The sequence below is a fragment of the Lissotriton vulgaris genome, chromosome 4_1 (assembly GCF_964263255.1).
Source record: "Lissotriton vulgaris chromosome 4_1, aLisVul1.2, whole genome shotgun sequence".
NCBI classification, from domain to species: Eukaryota; Metazoa; Chordata; class Amphibia; order Caudata; family Salamandridae; genus Lissotriton; species Lissotriton vulgaris.
Genome location: NC_141691.1, coordinates 1181479132 through 1181505087, shown reverse-complemented (window position 1 = coordinate 1181505087; position 25956 = coordinate 1181479132). Strand labels below are relative to the sequence as shown.

The following is a 25956-nucleotide window of genomic DNA, read 5'->3' as shown; positions in this document are numbered from 1 at the left end:
AGTACTGCATGTCATTGAGGTGTCTTCATGCTAAAGAGGTAAATAGCAACACAACTTATGGAGCAGGGCCTATATTAAACAGATTATCAACCAGCTCCTTACTTACCTCCAAATCTTCAGGAGGCAGACGTTGGTGCTGTGTTACATAGCAAAATGGTTTCACTGCTTTGCTGGCACCACCACTAAAGCCCATATTTCTTAAGGCATGTGACATGAAGGAGGTGTTCTATGAGGATCCACCAGGAGACTGTGTGGAAACATATATTTCCTTAATTTGATGGCTGAAAATCTTGGGTGATTTAAAAAGAAAGTGCATTGTACTATTGCTAATTATTTAAAAACAACACATTTCTTAACTTGAAGCTAGCGAAGGGCCTGCAGATTGCTTATGGAGACATCCTAGCAGCGCTTCACTGTTGTAGACTAGCTGCAACTGGCACAGGATTCCTCCTGGAGCTACTGAGTAAGTACTGTGCACATACTCCGGAGGGGAATACATTAAAGCATTTACAGTTAAAACAGAAAGATGGACCTCTACATCCTTCAGTGTTTTCAACATTTTCAGTTGAAAGAAACAAGTGCTTCTGGCATTAGCTACTTGTTTGTCTCTCTACATTTATTGATCTCTTGTCTCTAGAAGACATAGGACATTGTTTCATTGAGGCTGGCAGGTGGAAGCGCTGCACAGCTGAGTTCACCAGCTGCTGCGTGTGCCCCTTTGCCTCGCTCGCTGCCTGCCTCGCTGCCGGCTGCCGGCTGACTCCGCTGCCGATTGTTTTTACCTTGTTTTGACCGTAATTTGTGCCTGCTGTTTAATTCTGTGCCCGTGTTAGCATCTTTTCCCCATTTGTTTTGTGATTGTATTTTTTGTTGCCGTGTCAGCGTTCCTTCCTGTTTGCCCGCCTACCGCGCCGCCCTCCGCCTTCCCTCCCCGCTCCCCGCTTCCCGCCACCACCGCAGACCCCGCCCCTTTTTGCCTTCTGTTCCCTCCCCGCTCCCGCCTCCCAGCTGCTCCGCCCACCCGCGCACTTGGCCTTAAATGGCGACCGTGCGACGCAGGTGAGTGTGACCCACTTGTGGGACACCCCCGCGCCGCACGGCCACCAGCTGCTGCGTGTGCCCCTTTGCCTCGCTCGCTGCCTGCCTCGCTGCCGGCTGCCGGCTGACTCCGCTGCCGATTGTTTTTACCTTGTTTTGACCGTAATTTGTGCCTGCTGTTTAATTCTGTGCCCGTGTTAGCATCTTTTCCCCATTTGTTTTGTGATTGTATTTTTTGTTGCCGTGTCAGCGTTCCTTCCTGTTTGCCCACCTACCGCGCCGCCCTCCGCCTTCCCTCCCCGCTCCCCGCTTCCCGCCACCACCGCAGACCCCGCCCCTTTTTGCCTTCTGTTCCCTCCCTGCTCCCGCCTCCCAGCTGCTCCGCCCACCCGCGCACTTCGCCTTAAATGGCGACCGTGCAAACGCGCAGCGGTCACGCGCAGCGGGCGCGCCGATTGTGCGCCGAAGGCGCGCCAAAGGTAAGCCCGTCTGCGCTTGTCCGCGACCGGACCGCGCCCAGCGCCAGGACCCCTGGCCAACAAAGACCCCGACCGACCCGCCTGACGTACTCCGCCGCCACCCTCAGCGCACTCAACACCGGCCGACTCCCAGAATGCCACCAAGCCACACCACGACGCACCCACGGACCTTTCAGCTGCCACGCCTGCAACTTCACCTGCATCCGGACCTGCCTCGCACCAGCACCCGCAAAGTCGAACACCAGCAGTACCCACCTCAAGTGCATCCTGCTCAACACCAGCTCCGTCCACAGACACGCCATCGAACTCTGGAACCTCCTAGACGCCACAGCCCCTGACGTTGCCTTCCTCACGGAGACCTGGATGAACGCCTCTTCAGCTCCCGACATCGCCATCGCTATCCCAGAGGGCTACAAGATCGTCCGGAGGGACCGCAACGCCAACCAGATGGGAGGTGGCATCGCCATCATCCACAGGAACACCATCCGTCTCACGACCAGCACCGACAACACCCTGACCAGCGCCGAACACCTGCATTTTCAGATCCACACCAACCCGAACACCACCCTCAGAGGCACCCTGATCTACCGACCCCCAGGACCACGCACCCAATTCAGCGAGGACATCGCCGACTTCGTCAGCCCGCATGCCCTCCCCTCCACCGACTACATCCTCCTGGGGGACCTCAACTTCCACCTGGAGAACAACAACGACCGCAACACCAGCACCCTGCTCGACAACCTCGCCAATCTTGGACTCAAGCAACTGGTGTCCACCCCCACCCACCTCGCCGGACACACACTCGACGCAGTCTTCTCTTCCAGCACAGACATCGACTTCAGCCACGCCACAGAGCTCCAATGGACGGACCACAGCTGCGTCCACTTCACCTTCAAGAGAACGACGACCCACCACCACCAGCAACAGGCCGCCCGCAGAAGCTGGAACAAGATCACAGCAGACCAGCTCGCCACCTCCCTGAGCCAGCACCCTCCTGCCAGCTCAGCGAACCCCAGCCAGGCCGCCGACAACCTCACGAAGTGGATCAGCAGCTGCGCGGACGAGCTCGCCCCGCTGAGGACCCCGCCCAGCAGACCCAGCAGCAAGAAAGCCCCGTGGTTCACCGACGAACTCAAGAGCTCCAAGAAGAACTGCCGAGCCCTCGAGAAAGTCTGGAGAAGGGAACCTACACCGGACAACAGGACCTCCTTCAAGCTTGCCACCCGGAAGCACCACCAGCTGATCCGCGCCGCCAAGAAAACAGCTTTCAAGGACAGATTGGACAACAACGCACACAACAGCAAGGAACTCTTCAACATCGTGAAAGAGCTTTCCAACCCCAGCGCAGGAAACAACGACATCACCCCATCAAAAGACCTCTGCAACTCCCTCGCGTCTTACTTCCACAACAAGATCGCGGACATACACAACAGCTTCAACAACCAACCAACGCACACCATGACCGAACAACCACCCCCCACCACCACCCTCCACGCCTGGGCCCCGATCAGCACCGAAGACACCATCCGCACGATGAACTCCATCCACTCCGGATCACCGACCGACCCCTGCCCTCACCACGTCTTCAACAAGGCCGACACTATCATCGCACCCCACCTGCGAGACATCATCAACACATCCTTCGACACCGCCACCTTCCCTGAGAGCTGGAAGCACGCCGAACTCAGCGCTCTACTCAAGAAACCAACAGCGGACCCCACCGAACTCAAGAACTACCGCCCCATCTCGCTCCTCCCGTTTCCAGCCAAAGTCATCGAGAAGACCGTCAACAAGCAGATGGCCGCCTTCCTCGAGACGAATGGATCCCTCGACCCCTCACAGTCCGGCTTCCGAGCCAACCACAGCACCGAGACCGCCCTCATCGCCGCCACCGATGACATCCGAGCCATGATGGACAACGGAGAAACAGCGGCCCTCATCCTCCTAGACCTCTCCGCGGCATTCGACACTGTCTGCCACCGCACCCTAGTACAGCGCCTCAGCAACATCGGAATCCAGGACAAGGCGCTGGAATGGATCATCTCCTTCCTCGACGGAAGAACACAGAGAGTCCGCCTACCACCGTACAAGTCAGAGGCCTCCGAAGTCATCTGCGGCGTCCCTCAAGGATCATCTCTGAGCCCCACCCTCTTCAACGTCTACATGAGCCCCCTCGCGGCCATCGCACGCAAACACAACCGCAGCACAATCTCCTACGCCGACGACACCCAGCTGATCCTCTCCCTGACCAACGACCCCGCCTCCGCCAGAGCCAACCTGCACGAAGGGATGAAAGAGGTAGCCGAATGGATGACGACCAGCCGCCTGAAACTGAACTCTGACAAGACGGAGGTCCTCATCCTGGGCTCTTCACCCTCCGCCTGGGACGACTCCTGGTGGCCTCCCGCCCTGGGCACCGCACCCAAACCAACAGACCACGCACGCAACCTGGGCTTCATCCTGGACTCCTCCCTCTCCATGTCCAGGCAAGTCAACAGCGTCTCCTCTGCGTGCTTCAACATCCTACGCATGCTACGGAAGATCTTCTGGTGGATCCCCACCGAGACCAGGAAGACCGTCACCCAGGCCCTCGTCACCAGCCGACTGGACTACGGCAACGCCCTCTACGCCGGTACCACCGCCAAGCTCCAGAAGAGACTCCAGAGGATCCAGAACGCCTCAGCCAGACTCATCCTCGACATCCCACGTACCAGCCACATCTCCGGACAGCTGAGAGACCTTCACTGGCTCCCCGTCAACAAAAGAATCACCTCCTGCCTCCTCACCCACGCACACAAAGCCCTACACGACCAAGGCCCGAGCTACCTCAACAGCCGGATCAACTTCTACGCTCCCAAACGCCACCTCCGATCAGCCAACCACGCCCTCGCCACCGTCCCCCGCATCCGAAGAGCGACTTCAGGAGGAAGGTCCTTCTCCTACCTGGCCGCCAAGACCTGGAACTCCCTCCCGTCCGACCTGCGCCTGACCCAAGACCACCTCTCCTTCCGGAAGAAGCTGAAGACCTGGCTGTTCGAGCAGTAGCGGCACCCCCCCCCCCCCCCCCCCCCCAGCGCCTTGAGACCCTACGGGTATGTAGCGCGCTCTATGTGTCATTGATTGATTGATTGATTGAGTTCCAAGATTGGAGCTAGATCATTATCTGCAAAAAACGTATTCTTGTTGTAGGGCAGATGAGTGGTAGCACTGTTTGATGAATTTAGAGAAGATTTCCTTCCAGAATGATCCACTTTAAAATAATTTGCAAACTTATAGACTATATCAAGCTCCTTCCTCACCTCTGACGGCCTTATCTTTGTCTGGTTTGTGAGGGACACCCACATACTTTAGACCCCTTTTTTAACTTCCTTACTTGACTTTTTTGCACCAGTCTTCTATCTCTGCATTTACTGTAGCACCTGTAAACTTACCTCTAACATACCTTGTCTGCCTTAATTACTATGCCCAGCTATTCCCTAACACCTCATGTCTATGTCTCCCTATAGACTAGCATGTCTACCCCTGCATTTTCCTCACCATAGTCATGGCATCTCTAATCTGTCAATACCCTAGCACTTCTACATTTATCTAGTCGCAAGTAACTCTAATTGTGCTTTTTGTCATGATCCTAGATCCCACTTGAACCCTAATAACTCTATTTCTGCCTGCTAACACACTAGTAACCTTACCAATAAGCTGTTACTTTTACCATGGCTATTTTGTAGTTAAACCTGGACAAAATTAAAATTATGGTGGGACAATTTGTTTCATTTTGTGAATTTTGTGTTCTGCTTAATACTTGAAATTACTGACGTTACTCTGTTATGATACAATGCATAATTAAGTGCCATATGCTGTAAAAAGTTACCACAAATGTACGGTGTCAGAAATAGGGTCATTGCTTGAGGAGTGTGGCACCTGATTCAGTCGATACTCTCCGTCAAAGCCAATAAATTATTCTCTCTTAACCCTCTGGTAGCTTGGCACAAAGCAGTTAGGCTTAACTCGGAGGCAAAGTGTACACTGTATTTTAAACCAACTTATAGAAATAGAGTACATTTAAATAAATTCAAAGAAACCAAAACCACAAAAATCCAATCAGTAGACCCGGAGACATTCAATTTCAAAGTGTTAGGCAGATATAGCAGCTAAAATAATAAAGCACCACTCAAGGTCATCTGCTTGTGCTAGAACTGGGTAACACAGACAGTCATTGTTGGAGTTGTGCTTTTTCGTGGTCACCATGGGCTGTCATCTCTGTAGAGTGAACTCCAGATCTCATGTTGCAGGTCATCACTGGCAGTTTCTGTAGAGCAAAGAGTTTGGTTCACCGAAGCTTTGCATTGGTGGCTTAGTCTCAATAAAAATGGGTCTGATCGCAGTCCTGAAGAGTGCAAAACTTCAGGATTTGAGCATTCTTCACAAGGAGTACACTCTGATGCTGGCCAAGAGTCCAGGACATGGCGAGGCATCTCTTGGGGATTAGGAACTCACTCTAGCAGAGGCCAGCAGGGCTCAGGCTGGCCCAGTGCACCAGGTCAGCTAGGTAGTTGCAGGAAGAGCTCTAGAGTTTGGTGTGTCCATCTATCTTAGAACAGGAGGTCAGCCCTGGAGTCACTCAGGTAGCTTGGGATGAAGGGTGCTGGCCCAGACTTCCTTCTCAGAGAGCTGGTCGGGTCTCAAGAAGCAGAGCAGTCCTCTGGTAGTCAAACAAGTCCTCAAACAGCAGGGCAATTCTCTGGTAGCAGCAGGGTCGTCGACTGGGGAACAAGGCTGTCCTTTGTTTGTAATGTCCACATGTACAGGAGTGTACTTATGAGTGGTTCTGGAAGTTCAATATTTATATCTGGTGCCAGCTTTTCAAGTGGGAGAATTTCCTGTACCCCCCTAACACCTGGTGGGTCTGTAAAGTTCTTTGTTTCCCCTGTCACGGCTCTAAAAAGTCTGGGGTGACAAACTAGTGTCAGGTTCCTTTATGTGTGCTGGAGGCTTACATTTTAAAGTGTACGGGCCATAATCATCAAAGATTTGTGTCTTCTTTCACCACATTGCAACACAACTCTTAAAGCAGATTTATCAAGTCAGGCAAGACCACCTTGCAAGGCCTTGCCTGACTTGACTTGACAAATCTAGAGTAAAACACTACAGCGTAAAATGCTGCATTACGTTACTCTGCCCTGGCAAGGTGTTCCATTGGCGGAGCGTGGGGGCTCCCACGCATCCACCAATAGATTTTGGCATATTCCCAGATTTAACTAAACAACAAGAGATAGCGCACTACCTTTGTCCTAAGAAACCCTAATCAGTACAATTGGGACTCCTAATTAGTTTTTAGAAAAACCCTCACCCACAAACATCTGTTGGTGGCATACTTCATCATACAGTTCCCACCCAGGACGCCTAGTGCATCTGGGTGTGTTATAATGTATGAGTTACAACAGAGCAGGTTGTTTTTCAGGGATCCAGATTATTAAAATTTCCTCAAGGAAACCCTATCAAAAAGGAAAATGTAATTATAGGAAGTCTTCGGAATGGTTAAAAATACGGCAGACATGAACTGAGACTTTTATGGTCTCTCACATCTCAGTCGACATGTTTCAGCCATGTTGATTTATGCCACTAAGGTTCAAATGGCTTGCTTCCAGGCCAAAAGATTACATCATATTGACAAAGTTATACATGTATACATGCAATAAATCTATCCATTGGAACCCATACACATGAGGTGTAGAGTTTCATCTATGATAACTGAACTCAGTTCATGCAGTCTAATACCATGTGATTCAAAGGGGGAAATTACAGTTTCCCCCAAACTTTAGCATTTATCATCTGTGGTGTAGAACATGCATTTCATGCAACCAAACTCAGAAAAACAGAACAAATACATTAAACTGTACATTTAAGGTGCATGATACATACTACAATACATTTCATTGTCCATAGAATCATAGACACGTAGAGGTAGGCAGTGCCTACAGTCACACACTGGAGATGGACTATATGGATTAAGATCTTTTTTAAATCACATGACTCTCACAGAGACCTTAATCTATCTGTACAGAGCCCCATCCCCGGATACTTACTTTGTCAAGGCATCTCACCCACCATAGACCTGGTTGATGGCCTCTGAGTTCTGCATTTTAACCCTTACATGCAATTGAGAGTTTGATGAGCATCTTCCAGGTGCAACGCAGAGAAGTGAGATACACGATATGGGTGTCAGTGTGTCACAACACCATCAGACAAATGCAACTGGAGCAGGGAATATCGTTCTGACAGATTTCTGGTGCTTGCAATGTGTGTATGACTTTGGACGTCCTAGCGCTGTGGGCATGGCTGCCAGACTTGAAACCAGACTGGGGGTGGCCTGGTCCAGGAATAAAAGCATAGGGGGACACTTCCAGAGTATCTGTATGAATTATATCACAACAAAAAGATAAACTAAAAGATTGGAAACACACTACTGTTTTTATAAGGAAAAACATACTCTTTATCCACAACATGTGATGTGTGGATCAAAAATGTACAGACTGCATAAGCATAACAACATGATAAAATTCTTCATTCATGCATGGAGAAAACATAAGGATCGGCAATATTTGCCAAAGGATGTATAGACTAACAGTGTTTATATTGTTGGATCTAACTCTATGTTTAAGGGCTCCATTCCTTACCATATAACACATTAGCTCTTTAATCCATGTGAAAAGAAGCAGACATTGGTGGTTTTAAAATCAGAGACCCCACTCTGCCATTGTATATTAATTTTACATTGGAACCACATTCCAAGAGATAATATAAGTTGGTCCAGTTTTGTGAGTGGATAGTCGATAAATCCATCTCTGCTCTTTTTAAAAAATATATATCTTATTTTGATTCTGTGTACAACTCTCAAGTTGTTTAATGATCCCCTGTGTCAGGTCATTTGTGGTGTGTCCAGTGAACAGGAAATTTTTTGTCAATTTGGTGGTGCTTCTCTTGCAACAGATGTTGCTTCTGTACTCACAGATTCAAATTTGTATTTTTCTGCTGGTCATGCCAATGTACCGTAACCTGCAGGGGCAAGTTATCATATAGATTATGTGTGTAGAATTGCATTTTGTGGGTTTTAAAATAGCCCCCTTACTCTCCAGTCCTAGATCCAGAGTCTTTGTTGTGATTTTTAGGTGGTAGATACTACAATCCCCAAAGGGATAGTGTTCTATAATGTCCGGGAGCCCTAAGCAGTTTAGGTACTGTGGTTCTTACGTCTCTGTATTTCTTAGGTCTTGTGGATACCAACATATCCTTCAGGCTTCTTGCACACTTACAAGACCATTTACATGACCCTATGTTAAGTATTCACCAATTTTAGTTCATGATTTTTTTGACCTGGTAACCATCACTGTAAGACGTAGGACGTAGGAATGCATCAACAACCTACGACTCCCAGGTGAGGTGTATCAATGAGAAATATCTTTATTTCTCCCGATTACTTCTTCTTTCTATTTGTGCCTCATCCTGCAGCACACATTTGCCTAAGGGGATTACTATTGTGCACAAAGGTGCTCCTTCCTGCATAAAAACAATACGCTTTGCAACAAGGTACCCTTGTGGCACCCTTGTACCATGGTGAAAGGTTGCTTCCATTGGCTCTAGGGAGCATAATGTGGCCAACACAGGGAAAAGCCAAGAATTAACCAAATAATGTAAAGTGCGGTAAATTCCTGCCCTTTCCCTATCACACAGCACAACAAGGTTACTTGCTGCGCTGCATGATATGATGATAAATATGCCCCCAAGTGAAGTAAGACAAAGCTTGATGGACAAACAAGACAAAGACAAAGACAAAGCTTGTGGACAGAATGGGTCATCCTTGAAGGATGACCCATTTTGTCCACACCTAATCACATTTGAGCCACTGTTAGAACTACAGAGCCCAACAGCAGAGCGTTCACAGTCTGCTGACCAAGGACACTGACAGAAGGAACAAATAGTTAGGAAAAGAAAAGCCTGACTTTCTAAAAAGTTTTTTTCAGGATTGTGACTTAAAATCCAACTTTACCATTAAAGAGGATTTTAAATTACAATTCATTTGAGTGTAAACATCCTATCTCTATACACTTCCAATCAAACATTATAACTTGTTAGCTGCTATTAGGTAACCCAGTGCTAGACAAAGGAAGAGATAGGCCTTACAGTAGTGAAAAGCATCTTTAGAGGTTTTTAACTACTAGCACATGTAGAACTCAAACCAATCTGTCCTACTTTCAAAATACAATGCATTTTGACTTCTGAATGTTTAGGGCCCACTTTAGGAGAGACTTATATGTATAAAAAGGAAGGTTAAACCTGGTAAAAGGTTTAATTATCAAGGTCAAAATGGCAGTTTACAACTCTGCTAAAGTCTGCAGTAGCAATCCTAAAAGGATTAAAACAGCGATTTTAGTGGGTGACCCACAATGAGTGCTACCCGGCCACTTGTAGCTTTTAATTTATAGGCCCTGGATATATGTAATACCATTTACCAGGGTTTTACAAGTACAATAATTGTTCCATTTAGGTATTAGCCAATGTTACCATGTCTGAAGTAGAGAGCACAGCACTTCACTACTGGTTAGTGGGGAAAAACTTCACAAAGTCCCCATGCCAAACGAAAACAAATGCAGCAAACTTGCCAACCGCAGGCAAAAGAAATTGGGGGATATCAATGCCAAGGATGTCAAATCTAGCATACAGGAACAACAGAATGTGTTTGTTGTTTACATTGCTTATGTTTTAGTGCAATATAATTTAGGACAAAATGCGTGTATGGTTAAAATTTAACGCAAGATTGCATTCTGTGATAAAATATATCGCTAAATGACAAATTTCATCGCACATAATTAAATGTAATTTCAAATAATTTTACTGAATGTTTTGTAATTATATGAAAACAAATTCTGTGAATTTCGTACATCTTTATTCCTAGTACTCTTACACATACCTACACTTAAAAACCTTCAAAGGGATTTTAGCCTGGCACCTATATCCGAAAAGAGTGGTTGTTAACCTTGTGACTTCGGTGGACCCCCACTTAATTATTAACGGAATACAGAGACCCCTCACTGAGTCATTACTGGAAGCCAAAGATCACATTGAAAGCAATTTTGATGATTTGTAACTGCATAACAATACACAAAAATACAGAAACAAGCATTCATCAAGCAAATACACTAATGATGAAATAATGTATTTAATTCACAAACGCATTAATCAAAAATGAAAATGTTATTGTGACCAGGAATTTTTGAAATTCAATTAAGGCCACCTCTGTAAGGCCACCCCTGATCCTATACTATATTCTGTCTGATACACTTTCACTGCTCCCACAAATCAATCTGCAGACCCAACTTATTTTTTAGCCTAAAATTTGAAATTCATTCACATTTACAGAACATCTTAACATTTTACATTTTTGCTTTTTAATTTATAAGCAATTTATTAACCTGTTCATTTTACTTACCTTTCTAAACAGTTGCAGACCCTCTGACTAGGCATCACTGACTCCCAGGGATCCCGAGAGCAGTTTAAGAATAGCTGCTCTGAAACCTCACTTCCTACCTATATAATCAAGTGCCTCTACGTGCACTTCATCACATCACATTTCTGCATATGCTAGTACTTCTACACTTGCCTTTACACCACTTCATCTGCCAATGCTCCATCATCTCTGCACCTATATATACCTAAATACCTCTATTTGTACCTACGCACTAGTACGTCTTCCCATACAAAACCACAACACTTCAGGATGACATATTCCCTAGTACCTTTTTCCTCTTTCTCCTACACTTTAATGTATCTCCACCTGCCTTGCAACTTTGTACAATTAGTACCCATTTATCTCCCTCTCTTGCTACCTCCTCACCTCCCGGGATAAAAAATGACACAAATTGAGAGGGCATGCACCCCTTCGCAGACCGCCACATCCCCGTGCCTAAATGTAATATTGATGCAGCGGCTCCATCCACCTGCAGCCTTGTAAACCACCATCTCCCAGAGGCTAAATATGAAATTAATGCTGAAATGAATGCTGGGGGCACACACCTTCCCCGCAGCCCAGGGGGCCTCCACCTCCCTGGGGCAAATGTAAACAATTAAAGTTGGGGACCGCATTCCCCCCCCCCCCCCCCAGGGACCACCACCTACCCGGGGCAGTGTCCTGCAATAAAGGGAGGTTCCACAACCCCCCTTCTGGAGCCATAGATGGCCCTGGGAACCACCACCCTCCGGGGCCTTCTCCTGATCTGTCCTGGGGTGCCCACCCTGGGACATTGCTGTTTGCTATGGCTTGGCGGGAGCTTGACCACTCCTGCCAAGCCATAGCAAACTGTGTTCTGCTTTGAGCATGCAAGAGCAATTTGCTCTCGCTTGCTCAAAGTGGAGCACAATTGCTTTGTCAGGGAGAGAGCTGTATGTTAGCAGCTCCCTCTATGTCACAGCAATAGTGGTTCCCGCAGGAGGTGTGGGGAGCCGGCAAGGGCTGTGGGAGCCTTGAGGCTCCCCCACAGTCCTCAACAGTAGAAAGTGGGTGCCCTAGATGGGACCAGGGTACTCACACTAGAGACCTGACCCTGGGGGATGGTTACCCAAGGACTGAAATCAGTCGAGGAGGTGGGCTGCGCAGCCCCACATTATTTTTGTCTTTATATTTTAAAAAAGAGGTTAGGCCCCGAGGTATAGGACCCCTGGGCTGAAAGCGGCCCAGGACAAAGGCCGCTGAACCTCCTTATATTTAGTTTTAAAAAAATGTAATTAAAAAGGCCGGGATCCAAGGGATGGAGTTGCTGGGGCTGATATCGGGCTGGGGAGGGGGACCATGAGGCCACCTCCTGGAATAAATACAAAATAAATAAAAAAAGACCAGTAGATTGTTAGAGGCCCGTCCCCTTTCTTCACCACTCTGCAAATGTACCTCTTGGCTCACTGTTGGTAGTAGTATGAAGTCCCAGTGGCTGATGATGGTCCTTGCGGCCAAAAAAGGCCTCCTGTTACCTCCAGTAAGTTGCACACAGTGGAATTGCTGAGAGGTCTTCAGAGGCCACGCCCCCTTTGTACATCACTCTACAAATCCACCTCTCGCGCACTACTTGTTTGGGGATGAAGCCCTCTTGCCTCCTGAGGGTACTTAGGGGCCAGAAACCCCTTCAGTCACCTCCGGTAAGTCCCCTAAAGTATATATATATGGAGAAGTGAACAAAGACAAAATTATCACAGTAAGGACAAAACACTGGCTTCTCCAGATTATTTAAGAAAAGGAAACATTCCTACAATGTTAAGAACCATAAGTCAGACCTGTTCTGTTTATGATTTATTTTCTCAATATGAACTATTTTGAAAAATTTACAATAGACAATTCCCACAGACATATATATAGATATTATGTTAGCTCGCTACAAATTCAGCACCAAAACAAAAAAAGGAAGAAAAACCAAAACATATCATACTACTTCAAATCACTCAAGACCACACATTCAAAATATTAAAAACAAGGATATTGCAATGTAGTATCACTTTTCCCACATTCTGTTAACATTTATGAATAAATTACTACATATAAATCATTTTCGATACATTTTCTTAGATAAGAGGCAAAACATATATTGTTTTAACCTAAAGCTTGTATTCATAATAGGAGGGAAAAATAACAAAACAGGATTGCCCTGATGAGCGTTTTGGTAATCAGAATACAGTTAGATGGATTGTGCAACCTTCATCAGGATGCTGTTCGATGGTGCAGGGAGATCCCATCTGTTTTCCTACAGGGTCTGAAATATGAACAATTCCAACGTTTATCTATAATACGAAAATGCAAGTACATTGTGAAAGGACTGAGGTAAGAAAATTATACTAGCAACGAACTAAAAGAGCTCTACAACACCAATACCTCCCAAAGTGCTCAACGTTTCTACGATTTATAAAACACAACAATGTGTCAGAAAAGTAGCTACTATTCAAGAAGAAATTTGACCTATTTCAAGGAATTGTATATGTGGAGTCCCATAAATGAGTGAGCCATCTCTTAACATGCAAGTTAGAGGTAATGCTTAATTACAGAATGGAGGAAGGAAAAGATACCTGCAATTTTAGTCTACTATCATATTTTCTTCATAAGCACAATCCCTATAGGATAAAGGTATGCTTAAAATGGAAATTATAATTTTAAGGCCCAACGTTAGATGAAGAACCTTCTGAAGGGACTAAAAGTGGAAGACATATAGACTAACGTAAGTACAGATTACATGAGTCTGTGGTAAAGCATAGCCGTCGTCCTAAAGGATGGATATTAACAACAACTAGCTAGCCACCAGATACTTGCCTTACCATGAATCCAAACGAACAACATATATGGACATGTGTCAGGGCAATACAATCATAAGGAAAAGCATGTTTCTCAAAAGTATACAAAGTTTGCCCGAGAGTTTCAAACATAGATCCTTAAATGGCCAGTAAGTAGAAACCTTTAGAAAATATATATAAATAGACTGGATTAGGATACCTTCTCACAAATTAAATTGCATTCAAGGCTAGCTCAGAGAACCTAACATGGCAGGAAGCTAAAGTTGAAATTCGCCATCTGCATAAGAACAGTACATCCAATCCTGGGGATAATCAGAGGAAATGTGGTTCACATTATGAAGCAGTACAGTCTTAATAAGAGGAGAGAATGTTAACCCAGCAAAAAGTAAAATGAGCCGTGATCTAAACCTCCTGGATCTATATATTAATATTAAAGAGTAGGTAGATAATATTCAGTACTACCATACCCGGACCAATTAAATACCTTAATAAAGATGAGGAGTTACTCTAATTCTAACTTGACATCCCAGAGTGAATATTGGGACAAAGTTCAACTCGAGTGGAATAACACTCTAAGTGCAAGGGAACAGCTCCTGGCAGCCTTAGTTTTAGATATACTGTTGACCATGCTCTGTCTTCAAGAGGCATGAATCCACCTTCAAAGCGGTTCACCTAAGGTGGGTGGAGGATATATATCCCCATAGGTCCCAGCTAGCTGAAATGACTAAGAATGCCTGTGGTCTGGGAGGATAGAACACAAGGAAGTTGCAGCGTCACAAGAAACCCTGCCCCGCCATGTTGGAAATAATCACTATCCAAAACAAAGTGAAATAAACTGTAAGTCTTCATACCTCCAGAACAATTACCATTTCCTATCATGTGCATAGGAGTACTGCCATCAATAAAAAAGGCTGTAGGGATAAAAATTATCTAAGCAGGACATAAGGTGATATTGCCCGATTTATTTAGGAAAGAGCCCTTCAATCGCCATGTAGGATGGAGGGGAGAATTAGCACAATATCGCCTCTCTGGGCAAAAGAATTAAGAAAAGGGGGGCATAACTGGCCACTTTCTGTAATGTGGGTGCTACGACTCTCTAAAAAAAACGGCAATAAGGGTAAATATACATAAATAACATAAAAAACGATGACAGCTAAGAGGAGCTGCCAAAAGTGATACAATTCTAATCTAGTAAAGTCATAGTATACCCAGTCTAGGAATAGAGAAAATACAGAACCAGTATTCTGTAACCTAAAAAGTCAGATTTGAGTGACAGTGGGAAGCAAAAGAATAAATATTTGATGGTCAGCATTCTGTAGGATAGAAAGGTCTAATTCATTCAAACGGTAATCAGGCACCTTATTACTGTCAGGGAACAACAAAAATAATGATGTATGAACTGAATAAATATAGATTAAATAAGAGTAAATAAAGAGAGGACAAACAGAGATATGAAAGAATTTGTCAAAAGAAGAACGGTCAAGGATAAAAAGGAACTGAAAGAGCAATCCAAACATAACATGAGGAAAAGAAGCCCACAATGGGCAAGGTACATTTTTCCTTCTAAGCTACTAAGCCATATATGGATTCATTTAAAACAGTAACAACGATGAGGTACATTTTTCCTTCTAAGCTACTAAGCCATATATGGATTCATTTAAAACAGTAACAATGATGAGGGCAACATCTGGTAAGGGGTTTCAATGAAGAGGAGGGTAGCTCTTTAATGAACATAAAACCCTGTCCCTCAGCTAGAACCGACAAGGCGGTCCAACTTCCAGGAATATGGGAGCTAAGTCTACATACACTTCTAGATAATAGCAAAGCCAGGTATCCCCAGATGGGCCTACATTGCGATGGCATTTTCCCATGGCAGATGCTCATTGAGACCAAGGTTAAAGGTGCCAAGAGTGAAAATCCAGAAAACCTCTGGTTTTTCTCTTTAGACATTGGTGTTGCTGCTGTTGAGGTTCTTGATTTTTTCCAAAATAATCCAACTTAGATCCATCTCAATATGTTTCTTGGTAATCCAATGCTCCACTGGGAGGGTTCCTATTCTGTTGTTCCTAATAGCTAAATTGTGTTTGCTAAAGCGAACCCTGAATTCACGGCTGGTTTCCCCAACAATTCTTTCCTATTTTTAGGATGGGGTGCTGCGTTGCTCCCCTTCCTTGGACCATTTTGGTCCCCAGGACCCCATACCCCAGGGACTGGACCATTTTTTGTGATATGGCAGGAGCCCCCTAAATGCATCATTAGGTAATATTAAATGTACCCTGGGCAGGTGGAGGACTCCGGGGCTGTGGGGGGCCATGTGCCCCCCGCATTTCCTTTGCCTTTAGCCCCAGGGAGGTGGTAGTCCCCGGGCTGCAGGATTATTTTTAATTGTACCAGGGGACTGGCCCGCCCGGAGGCCGAATTAGGTGAAGTGCTGGAAGCCGTGATTTGTTTTTTATACATTTTTCTCTGGATTCGCGGATCTACTGCAATTCCCAGAGACATTCTTTTTAATGCTTTTTTTGGTCCTGGGCGTTCCTGTTGGACACCTCCACAAGGTATATGCAGTCAGGGCATTTATACCCTGCCCCCTAATGGCTGTCAACATTTCTTGTTTTTAGCCAATAGGATCTCAGGCACGAGAGACGGAGGGGTCACGGATCCACCGTGGCCACAGTTGTATATCTGAGAAATCTTGAAATTTCTCAGGAAGTACTGAATGGATTTATATCCTTTAATAGAAAGGGCTTTTTCTTGACTAAGGGCTACTATTTTGCCAAATTTGGTGTCATTCCATTCCACAGTTCATCCTGTAGCCGTGCCTAAAGTTTCCAGTGTAAATTAACATTTAGAAAAAGCGTTTTTGGGACCGCCCCTTATTTATCGGCCCCTGCTTGATGGATCACAAATGACTTTGGCTTCATTTGATGAAGCCGCAAAATCTTCAAAACTTGGGGCTAGATGTAGGTAAATTGGATTTACAGATTCTTAAATACGGAATTTTACAGATTCAGTATTTCAGAATCGGTAAATACAATGTAGGTAAAAAATCGGTAAAAAATACCGAATCGGTAATATTTGGTATTTACCGAATCGGTATTTACCGATTTGGCATTTGCCATTGATTCCTATAGGCCTGGAGGCCCATAGGAATGAATGTCAATTACCGAATCGGTAATTACCGATTCTGGTAAAATTGTGAAAAAGTCAAGGGTGACAGGGTGTCACTTTGACACCCTTTTGCACCCCTGATTAGTGTTGGAGTGCACATGTGGCACACGGGCATGTATGTCTGTCACATGGCACAGGTGTAAATGCACATTTATGCATTTACATAGGAATTCCTTATTTACCACCAACTAATAGTTGGTGGTAAATAACGAATTCTTAAAGCCCTGTAGCACTGTTTACATTGCTTTCTACATTTCATTTACCGATTCGGTAAATACCGAATATGAAATTGTTGATTCAGTAACTAACGAATCGGTAAATACCAATTCGGTAAATACCGAATCAACATTTACCGATTCTGAATTTACCTAATCAGTAAATAAGCCTCCTACATATGGAAAGGCTTTTACCGGTCGGTAACAGCCGTTTTTGGCCGTTTGACATCTGGCCCTAGTTTTCTACTCACTTCTGGTTCTGTCTTGACGATTTCAGGGTGATCCGTCAAGCGGGGGCAGAGAATAAGGATGCTTCCAAAATGCATTTTTCCCATGTTCATTTCCATAGGAAACGTTAGACACAGCTACAGGCCGAACAATGAAATGGAGCTACACCAAGTTTGGCATAAAGTTACCTGTTGGGGCAGAAAATGCCCTTTTTGTTAAGTATGTAAATCTGTTCATTAGTTGCAGAGTTATTTAAAGGATTTTCATATATATAACTGGGGATGTTGAGTATCTATGACCCCTCTGGATCTCGTGTTGGGATCTAATTGGCTGCCAACTCTTCAAACCAGGAAGTGTTGGCTTGAACCAAGTCACCGTTTTTTTTTTTAAGTCGGTGGGCAGTGTAGAGAGACCGTAACCTCCTGGGCCTCTTGAGGGGGGGTCCCAAAGATATCCCGCAGGAACTAAAAGCATTTTTTTATTTTTTAGTGGGAGTCGTGCTGGATCCACAAATCCCCTCCCAAAAATGTTTTTTAAAAGAAGCACGGGCTTCCATGCTTTGTTTCGAGTCATCCCCCGGGTGGGCCAGGTCCCAATATTAATGTAGGGGAACGCATGGGCCACCCTGTCTAGGGCTAACCGATGTCCCTTGGGACCATCACCTCCTTAGGGCCTGTATGGCTCCCCCACTGAATCATGGACCATGACCTCCCTGGGCTTATTTAATTATATCTAAGGGGGGCTCTTGGACCCCCAAGCCCCGGGGACCACCACCAAACCGGGGCTTTCTTAAAACACAATGCATGGGGCTACATTACACCCTGGAGCCCCGGGGGCTGCCACCTCCAAGATCTTTCATTTTAAATGCTGTGGGGGGCCGTGTGGACCCCCGTAGCCCTGGGGACCAACATCTTCTTGGGGACAAATCAAATAAAGTATGAGGGCCATGCAGCACTCCTCCTGGAGCCATAGATGGCCCTGAGGACTGGATCACTGCCCCCCAGGGCTGGCTCCTGCTTTTTCCCAGGATGCATGGCCCCGGGGGATGGGGATAAAAATGGCCCAGCAGAGGCATGATACCAAGGAAAGGAATGAGGCCCCCTCCTGTAATACATAAAAAAATTAAAAAATAGGAATCAGCAAGTCACCGGAGGACCCACCCCCTTGATACACTGCCCTGCAAATGCACCTCCTGGGGCACTGCTGGTTGGAGGATGAGGTCCCCTTGACTGTATAGGGTCCTTGGGAGCCAACAAGCCCTCCTGTTACCTCCAGTAAGTCCCACACAGTGGAATTTCTGAGAGGTCATCAGAAGTCACACCCTTTCTCCACCACTCTGCAAATGCATTATCTAGCACAATGATGGTTGGGGGATGACGTCCACTTAGCTTTAGAGTGTCCTTGGAGGCCAACAAGCCCTCCTGTTACATTCGGTAAGTTCCTCTCAGTGTGAATGCTGAGAGAAATTCAGGGGAAAATACCCCCTTTCTGTAGCACTCTGCAAATGCACCTTCTGATGCACTGCTGGTTGGATGATGAAGTCCCCTTGGATGCTAAGGGTCCAGTAAGCCCCACATAGCAGAAATGATGAGAGTTCTTTGGAGGGCACACCTCCTTTCCCCACCACTTTTCAATTGTGCCTCCTGGCACACTTCTGGTTGGGAATGAAGACTCCTTCGCTGCTGAGGGTTCATAGGGGCCAACTAGCCCACCTGTTACCTATATGTAGCCCCACTTAGAGGGATTGTTGTGAGGTGGTTGTAGGCCATGCCCCTACCGCCAGGAGGCACGTTTGCAGAGTGGAGGAGAAAGAGGGCGTGGCCACCGAAACCCTCTCAGCAAACCCACTGTGTGGGACTTGCTGGAGGTAACAGGATAGTCAAGGGGACTTCATCCCCTGACTAGGAGTGAGTCAGGAGGTGCATTTGCAGAGTGGTGGAGAAAGATAGCAAGGCCTGCTACCAGATCTCAGCAATCCTACTGTATAGGACATACTGGAAGTAATAGGAGGGATAATTGGCCCCAAGGACGTCCCAAGGGCATGGCCATCTTCTCCTCTGTGACCACGGGAGGAGCCTGAAGCCCCCGCAAAATCAGGCCTCTGTACCCCTTGTTTCATATATATATATATCAATATATATATATATATATATATATATATATATATATATATATATATATATATATATATATATATATATATATATATATATATACACACACACACAATACTTACACAGTAAAACGAAACTAAGTATAAACAGTTGAATAAATAAAGTAAACAGATTAATGTAGCCAAATAAATAAAATATTTAAAATTGAAAAATCTAAAACACACAGTCGCAAAAATACTTTAAGCATTAAAATAGTTTTAAAATAAAACAAATATTAAAAAATAAAATAATGGTCTAAAATCAATTTTAACTCAAAATTAGGAAAAACACTTCACTTCAAGCACATTACATATATGAGTATCCCCATGAATGCTGAAAAAATATGAAACTCCTAATTAAAAAAAAGAATTAGAAGAAAATATATATATGTAAAAAAATTAAAACATGTTAATCAATTTATATAAATATTTTTCAATAAAAAAGTATATCTATTGACAAATAGTTACTATTCAATTCCCAATTAACTTCTCACCATGTACACCTACAAACCTAGCAGACCCCACTTAAAATATAACAAAAAAATAACTATTTCATAACTTTCATAGTTAGAATAAATTAAATAATTAATTAACAGTTAATAAATAAATGTTTATTAATTGTTGCTTAGTTATTTCCCACCCTAGACTCCCACAAACCACAGGTTACAAATTCAATTAAATAACTGATTTACAAATAATAATGAATAGATATTTCCTAATTAACTTCCCACCCTACTCTCCTACAAACCTAGCATCCTACAACTAAAATATAAGTAGAATAAATCAGCTTTTCATATTTTACATAAATAAAAATCAATAAAATAATTCATTAACAATTAATAATACATTGTTAATAATTATTACTAAACTTCCCACCCAACGCTCATACAAATCTAGTAGCCTGCAACTAAATACAAGTAAGATAAATTATTATTCCATAAATTCCATAATTAAAAATCAATAAAATTATGTATGAACAATTAATTGCTAATTAATTATTACTTAATTAACTTCCTACCATACACCTCTATAAACCTAATAGACCACAAATAATATATACCATTATAAAATTTGTATAACATAAATTACATAATAAATATCAATCGTATGATTATATAAAATGTCTTAAATACCTTTTAATTATTTTTAACTAATTGAGTTTCCACTCTACCCCCCTACAAACCAACAACCTGCTACTAAAATATCAATTACTATTCAAAATTAAGAAGAAATTCTAAATCACTTATAAAATGATAAGCCATTTTTCAAAAAACAATTATTAACATTTATATAATTAATAGTAATATAAAATTAATATATCAACTGAAACACGTTGAAACAATTTTAACTATATTTTAACCATTATATGAGTGAAAACTATATTAAAAACATTAATATCACTTGGAAGAATATTACTTACCTCATAAAAAATATGTTCTTTGATCAAATCTGCTCCTAAATTCCTCACCCTACTCTTCCACCCTTTTATGAGTTCCACAAAAATGTCTTAGACCTTCCTTACATAAAAATCAAAGCTCCTCTCCAGTATAACCCTCTATGAACTCTAAATCACGGTGCCCCTTTTCAAGCACCTCAAACTCTGCTCTTGGTCTGAAGACAAACAATCCTTTTCTGAGACTTGTGATTCTGGATCTGGTTCAGCGCCAAGAACAGCGACATTTATAAGTGGAGCTACTCCTGTACAAGGTTGCGCTCCCAATTGAAAGGTAGTATCTGTACCACATGTACTAGGGGTTGTAGTAACAAAGGAAGCACATCGGGGTGTAAAAATACCAGTATAGATGATTAATCTCAATGTTTGGTCAGAAGTGGCAAGGGGCAAAACTCCCTTGGGAGAAGTAGTACTGACAGGCGTGCTCCCACTCGTATCTGTGTTTGATTTCCCCCCACAACTTCTATCAGGGCCAGTGGGTTTCCTACAGCCTGATTAACAACATTGTACGAAGGTAGTCAGGAAGTCAACAAATCATCCAAAAGGTCATCATCTGAATCACTGTTTCTCTTCTCTTTCTTTTCATCCCCACTCTTCCCCTCAATATGTATTATGTATTGTATTACATGTCTATGTTGACATTTATATTGTTTTGTGCAAAGTGCTCACCAACCGTAACTTGTGGTAAATACGTTGTTTCTGATGTCTATGCACTTTTATGTAATTTTTTTGAATTTTTTTATTCTTGATGTTTCAATTTTTAGACAAATCTCAATAAAAAAAGAATTGCATATGTTTTAAACAGTCCTTGTTCTATTGCACCGAGCCTGGGTTATCCCCCACGTTATGTCGAAAATAGATTAATCTAATGTAAATCGTATCTACTGCCTAGGAATTTTTTCTTCATGAGCCACTTGAACCCCAGGCCAACATCAACTGTGATCAATCTAAACATATTAAAATGCACTTTCAATATATATGCGTATTGGCTGTTAATGTTGATATATGTACAGAGCTTTTAAATATAAAACATACTTGGCTATGATGGTATAAGAGGAAACAGGCTTGTCCAATATGCCTTGGGCTGTGAATGTGCAGCTGATTCATCTCTCACCAGAGTACTGTTTGTGTCATGAGACAAAAGCAGATTGCAATTGTGAATATTCTGCTAACGAAAGAATTAGTAAAACTGTCAGAATTTGATAATAGTGCCATGCTATTCTGAAATGTGATCAACGTTTTGTTTAACTTATGTAAAATATGACATTAAATTTAGGGACATTTTATTTCCACTACCTTCTTTAACCTTGCACAGTGGAAGTATGGTAGCCAATGAAGTTCACTGAGGCACCATTACTGTTAATTGCTGCCTTTGGTCAATACTCCACCCTGGCAATGCTTGACAGTCTTCACAGAGGCTGGATCGAGTAGTGAAAATAAACAAAAATTATGAGGACATGCAGTTGTATGGCTCAGCTTCTGAACTAATTCACACAAAAGAGGAGGGTTGAGGATAATGGACTCGCCTACTCCAGACCCCCTGCCAATACTTTCATACAGCTAAAGGAGTAGGGAGTGATAAAAATAGTGTCTCTATTTTTTTGTGGTGGCACATGCTGTGTGTCTTAATACTGCCCTCTTTCACACAGTTGTGTGAAATGCTTCATCATAGTGCTGGTACCAAACACCCCTGCGCAGTCAATGCCTGGGGCGGAGCAATAGGGTGGGAGAAGACAAGACAACATAAAAGAAAAATAATAAAGGTTTAAGACAAGCTCGGAGGTGTCACTGTGCCTATACTTTATTCCTGGATCCTCCGGCCAGGATTAAAAAAAGTGAAGAATGGTGGTGATTGGGAGATATAAAGTGCTCCTTACACCCCTCCTTACTGCTAGATCGTCAATATGTTTTGGCGGTGTATGCGCCCCACGTTCGGGGTCACGCCGGCCTTCCTCAGGACTCTGCCGGTCCAAGAGTATATATGTTTATAGATCTCTCACCTCGTATGCCGAGGTAGGAGGATGTCATAACCACTTGTTCTGGCTCCAAATTATTCCCTAGACTGTACTATGTTGGTGTACTAAAGTGGGACAAGAGGACAGGAGACAACAGAAAAAAGGGGGTCAATATAAATTAGGTTCCCCTTTGTGGTTCTAAGTTAACAAAGACATATTTAAAACACATGATCCCTCACACAATGGAGTAGATTTACCCCTGTTGTACTCTTCATTGAAGAGTCAAGATAGTAGCTTGTATGTAACAATAGGTTGTATACTACCCAAAGGGTAGGTGTAAATCAAAGCAACCTAATGCACCGAAGTAGGTGTTGTACAATCAAACATGAGGTCTGTAGTGTGTCCTGACTTACTACGTTTACCCCTAACCAATTCTAAAAATAGTGGGAGGCAAGGAGAGTCACTCTGTAGTCACACTCTGGGGGAAAGCGAAGTCGGAAAGACAAAGAATAACATTGTCGTTGTTGATGATAATGATGGCAACACATTTTGTTGGTTCTTTAACGACATGTTAGATTTCACCTCTGTGGTGGGTATTAGCATCCCTGGTCAAATCAGAGTCCTGTAATGGCCAGAATGCTAAATACATTGGTGCAATAAATCGCATTGATCTACACCTACCCTTTAGGTAAGATAAAACCTATTGTTAAATACAAGCGACTAGTTTGACTACTAAATAAGGAGTACACCTCAGCTGTTTGGATTCCTTTCCTACCAACCCATTTGGATAGAGTCGGTCAGAAAGGATTCCAAACCAGATTTCCAAATTGCTTCCGACGGGCTAGGAGAGCCCATCTGTCATTTGGGAATCCTCCAGTAATCCCACGGGCGACTCTTTCAGCCCAAGGAGTTATATAATTAGGGCTCCCTGTTTTTGCTGTTTTTACACATTTTTTAAGATAAATACAGACAAAAAACTATTTATTTTCCTATCTGTATTTATTTTTAAATACAGAAAAATACGGAAAATAGGCATTCTTTGGATGTTTTATTTCTACTGTCAATCATGAGTTCCAGGTCAGTAGGGGTACAGATTGAGAGGCAGGAGAGATGAAAAAAGACACTTGGTTTCGCTATAAGCTTAATTAAGTGCAGATCTACAGATATTTATGCTATTCTACAATGCAAGTTTATTCATATAACACTATTGCACTATATACTGCTGAAATATTTTGGACATTCAAATGAGAGTATATTTTTATCAGTGAAATAAATGTGGAAAATACCCATTGCAGCTTAAACTATACAAGAAAAGTCAAAATAAAAATGGATAATTACAGAAAAAAAATTCAAAAAAGAAATATGGATCAATACAGACGAAAATGTCCACAAAATAAATACCATCAAACCGGGAGCCCTAATTATAATGTTGGATTTTGACAGCCTTTCTTTGTCAGAATTTCGGACACAGAAAGGCTGTCAGAAGTCGACTGTGCCCCCGTGGGTGCAGAGTCTTCCTGTGGTAGGCACCCCATGGCAGGCACCCTGAGGTTCCTGCCACGGGGTGCAGGGATAAACTTCGGCTTTTTTCTTTACAATGAGAGCATGCATTCCGGTCGGAATGCATGCTCCCAATGCAAAGAATAGGAGTGTGACCGAACAGTGTTCGATTGCTTCCTAATTGCTGGGTTGAGACCGCTGGCAGGAGGGTGGTTAGTCCCAGTACTAAATTGATATTGGATGGACTCAGGCCCGTCTGACATAGAAATAAGCCCCTTAGAAATAATTTCTTTAAAAATAACACTCAGCAGGGCGTGAGCACAGCAGCTTCTAAAATGGACACAACCTTTTGAGGCTCCAACACCGGCAAGTCTAAACGCGGCGGCATCACCTGCAGCAGCATGCAGGCGGGCGAGAAGAAGAACGCTGCAGGGAGCTGAATGTCCGTAGACCCAGTGGCTTGGCAGGGCCAGCCGCCCTGTAAATAGAGTAATGCTGAGTGTGGCAGTGGCTGCCTCCGAGGCCCTGCGGCGACAGGGGCCGCAGGTGAGCCTGAGGGTGGGTCCATTCTGGCCACGCTGCGGGATGGAGCACCTGGTGTGACAGCAGCAGATCGATCAGAGGCCTTACCTGCCATACATTGAGGCTGAAAGTGGCACTGCTAGGCCTGGAAGCTGGTGCCAAGGAAGGTGAGCACAGCCACAACATTTTAAAAACTGCGTTATTGCTCCACGAGTGCAGAACATGGCTCCTGGCCTACTTAGCTGGACGGTGAGACTCTACAGCGGCGCTCTGCAGCACACAGCAACAATGTGAGGGGAGCACCCCTTGAGTGCAGCTTACTATACAGTGAGGCAAGGGGCCTCTATCCCATGCCAGATTTGCATGCTGGGAATCCCGAACGTCCACCGTACATACGACAATAGCTTGGTTCACCTCCCCATTTGCTGGCTGAGTTTGGATCCTGATCTGAAAGGCTACCAGGCACAGACCCAGCACTGTGACGGAGTGTAGGGCAGGCAGTGCCAGAGACAGCTCAAAGGGCCCCAACATGGGACGCACCGATCACAAACAGCGCATGTTCCAATTTGAGCAGACAGCAACTACTGATGCTGCAGCCATCATGCTGGTGCTCAGAGCTGGTTTCCGTTCCATGGATGCCAGGTTTGACACCATAGCAAACCAGATGGACAGGCTGGGGGAGCATCTGGGTCATCAGGAAATGTGCATTGATGAAGCAGAACAGAGTATATCAATGCTAGATGTCACCTCATCAGACGCCTTGAAAAAGTGGAGTGAGTGCTCAAACAGGTGGCTATCAAGAATGAAGATTTGGAGGCTCAACAACATTCGCATTTCTGGTGTTGCAAAGTCCACGAATATGGGCACGCCAGATTCCTTTGTAGAACAACTACTGGTGACACTCTTCAATCAGGACAGTTTCATC

At 44.1% G+C, this 25956-nt stretch overlaps 1 pseudogene; it reads left to right on the top strand.

Annotated features, from left to right (window-relative positions):
• The first annotated feature begins 22357 nt into the window (after positions 1-22357).
• Positions 22358-22472, top strand: LOC147723018 (U4 spliceosomal RNA; annotated as a pseudogene).
• Positions 22473-25956: the final 3484 nt, after the last annotated feature.